We start from the raw sequence: 3,985 nt of genomic DNA, 5'->3' as shown, positions 1-3,985 counted from the left end.
CATCAAAATAATTGTGAAATTTAACAGAGATGTGAGTAAGCAAAACATTTAATAAAAAAGGGACAAATAAGGAACATTATTTCAGCCAAGTCTTTGACGGCTGTGACAATAAAACCAAAAGAAACTTGGTGTTTTTTTCCTTGAAACTTGGCAATGCTCCTTTAATCTCTGCAGAGAAATGATCTTCAGAAGAAAAAAGAAACCAGCAGAGGTGAAAAAAATGCATCTGACTAGTTAAGTGGAATGGTCAGCATCCAAATAGAAGAGGGGAAAAAGAAAACAAAGGTATAAAAGATAAAACTACTTCTAAAACTATAATAGAATAACTACCCAAGCAATCTTCTTTGATATATCCAAAGCATTCGATAGAGTTTGGCACCGGGGCTTATTGCATAAACTCGAAGCCGTTGGAATTAATGGGCCATTATTAAACTGGTTTACAGACTACCTAACAGATCGAAAGCAAGCAGTTGTATTAAAAGGCAGTAAATCAACTTATCTTCCAGTAGTAGCGGGAGTTCCTCAAGGATCAGTGCTTGGACCTTTGCTTTTCCTAATTTATGTAAACGACATTGTACGTGACATAGAATCTACGATTAAGCTTTTTGCTGACGACACTAGCATGTACTTGTCTTTAGCCAATCACAACATCCGTGCCGAAATTTTAAACTCAGATCTTGAAAAAATTGTAAATTGGGCAGAAACATGGAAGGTAGCATTTAACCATGCAAAAACTGAATTGGTGAACTTTTGTACACAAAGAACCCCTGATATCGCAGATCTAAACTTTGGCAATACCATCCTTGAAAGTTCCCAAAATCACAAACACTTAGGAATAATAATACAAAACAACTGTAAATGGGATGAACATATAAAATCTCTTGTTGCAAAGTGCAGAACTCTCGTAGCTTGCTTGCGTACATACAAATATAGACTGAGTCGAAAATCATTGGAAATTATGTTTAAATCCTTCATTCTACCACACTTTGATTATTGCGACATAATATGGGACAATTGTAGCAAAACCCTAACAGATGAACTCGAAAAGTTAAACCTAGATGCAATACGAACAATCATCGGAGCTGTCCGCGGAACCAGTCACTTTAAGCTTTACGGAGAATCTGGACTCCAATCATTATCTGAAAGGCGTAACCGTCATAAACTAACAATGTTCCATAAAATTATTCACGACAAGACCCCCCCATACCTACAAGCAGCACTCCCACCTCTCGTAGCAGCCAACAACCCCTACCACAGACGCCGCCCCTTAGAACGAAGTATACCCCCACATCGAACAGAAACGTACAAAACATCCTTTTTTCCTTCGACAACAGTACTCTGGAACCAACTACCTGAACAAATACAGTTAACTGACTCCCTCGGGGAATTTAAACATTACTTAACAAAAGACGACACACAAATTCCCGTTTACTTCTACAGTGGCAGTCGACAAACACAAATAATCCACACAAAAATGAGACTTAATATTAGTGATCTAAAGAAAGACTTAGTTGAGCGACACCTTGCGGAAAACAGCGTATACAACTCTCCTGTGTTCACTTTCAAGTGAATAACTATCGTTCTGATATCATTTTAAAGTGAAGCTAAAGAAACCTGGTATCGGCACTGCTGTGCATCTCCTATGATCTCAATGGTATCAAGGCACGGGTCATAGCCCTTTGCCGCGACAAGGTTTGCCGATACCGGCACTTGTCTTGTCTAGACAGTGACGTCATTCATAGATGACGTCATTCATAGATGACGTTTGTCAAGGGAACTTATGCTTTCAAGTTTTGCTGCTTCCAGTGACAGGAAGGTATAGAGATTGATCATTGTATACAATCAATTTATCATTGTATACACAAATTACACAAACGTCATCTTGTGAGGGACCAAAAAATATTGAAACTCTCGGATGATTTTTTTGTGTGGTATCAACCTCGACCTACGGTCTCGGTTGATACCACAAAAAAATCATCCTCGAGTTTCAATATTTTTCGGTCCCTCACTCGATGACGTTGTGTAATCTCTATGTATGCGACTGTGGTGATGGAACAGAAACTGCAACACACTTCTTACTAGAATGCCGTTTACACTTAGCTGCAAGAAACAACACAATCAACAAACTAACCAACAACCTCATACACACAGATATTCTACTTCATGGAAACCCCTCCTTGCAAACAAAAATTAACAAAAAAATCTTTTTAACAGTGCAGGAATTTATTGGACAGTCCGGCCGTTTCGAACAGATAAACATGTAAAGTGAAAGCAAAATCGACACGTCTACTCGTCTCTCTCTCTCTCTCTCTCTCTCTCTCTCTCTCTCTCTCTCTCTCTCTCTCTCTCTCTCTCTCTCTCTCTCTCTCTCTCTCTCTCTCTCTCTCTCTCCCTCTTTCTCTCTCTCTCTCTCACTCTCCCCCTCTCTCCCCTCCCTCCCTCCCTCTCTCCCTCCCTATCTCTTACTCGCAAACACCATAAATATTATATATGTATTCCCAAACGGATTTTTGTTTTGATGTACAATTTTCATTCAATTTTCTTTTCATGTTTGCAAGCTTTTCATTTACAATAGCCGCCATTTATATTATATGTAATTTTCTAGAAATAGTGAACACCACTATAAGCATTATGCTTGTTGTTGTTTACTCAATATGCGTTTTTTGTAAATAATGCACAAACGTTAAATAAAACAGTTTAAACCAAAAGATAAAACAAACACACAAAAACTTTAAAAACAAAAACAAAGCTAAAAAATGAAAAGAAGTCAGAGGCTCTGTAGACTTTGCTTTGTTTACACAAAGTTCAGTGCTTCACAGGGGATAGTTGCCTTTTGAAGACAAACAAACAAACGAACAAACACACAAACAAACAAACGAACAAACACACAAACAAACAAACAAACAAACAAACAGGAGGTGGGGGAAGGATTGTTCAGCTTCTTTAAAGCAAAGGATTTTTGCATCAAAGTAGCTACCGTTTCATTACGAATCCCAATGTCGATCAGTCACACGAACAAAGTAACACTATAATTATAGGCAAGAATAAAATAATGGAGTTGCTAAGCTTCTCTGAATAAGCCTAAAATAGGGTTTGACTGTGTTCATCTTTTTTAGTACAGTATCATTATGAGGCATAGCTCGACCATACATTGAAAGAGGCGCCATTTTGTCGTTAGAAATAAAACACAACCAATACAATGCTAACTATCAAAGAGGCCTGATTGGGGCTTATTCATCAGGGGTATTGCAAAATCCCTACTTTTCTCAAGCCACCACACTTTAAGCTGGTATCGTCTTTAGTTTGAAGAAGATTCTGAATAAGTGCAAATTAGAAACTGTTATATACTAACTAAAATAAAAGAACAAACAAAAAAGAAAAGACTCGGATACATATTAAGTATGACGGCGATGAGACTGTGAATAGCAGATGATCAAAGCGATTCATGCATGATTCTTTCTGTTCGACCCCAGCTGAGGGGACTTATTTGCTGTGACAAAGCAGACGTTTCCTTGCAGGTTGAACTGTTGTGCGGCTTACGGCAACAACTGTAACGACAAAAGGTACGACGCGTTGTCACTGTGGCGACTGTATGTTGTCAGCGAAGCGCGACTAGTCATTCATGATCCAGTCTGTTCATCGGATTATATGGCTTTCACTTTCTTTCTCTAAGTCCGTTGCAAAGGTCCATCCTTCATGCACACAGACGTTACGAATGTCGGCAATGAAACCCCCCTTTTAAGACCCCCACATTTAAGACTCCTCCCTATTTAAGACATTGATTTTTTTTTCATATTAATAACATATAAAATGTAATTTACTAAATTGTATATACTATCAATTTTTTGCAATTGATTAAATGCTCATTACTTCTACCGTTAAAAACAATATAATAATGGGTTTTTTTAGTTACGCATGCCGTTCATATGTATACCCTTTTTCAAAGTGATGAACTGTAGGCCTCATTAGCATCATGCACCAACGA

The sequence above is a fragment of the Littorina saxatilis genome, linkage group LG1, assembly GCF_037325665.1.
Source record: "Littorina saxatilis isolate snail1 linkage group LG1, US_GU_Lsax_2.0, whole genome shotgun sequence".
NCBI classification, from domain to species: Eukaryota; Metazoa; Mollusca; class Gastropoda; order Littorinimorpha; family Littorinidae; genus Littorina; species Littorina saxatilis.
The sequence above is the reverse complement of the archived record's forward strand: the minus strand, read 5'-3'. Positions refer to the sequence as shown.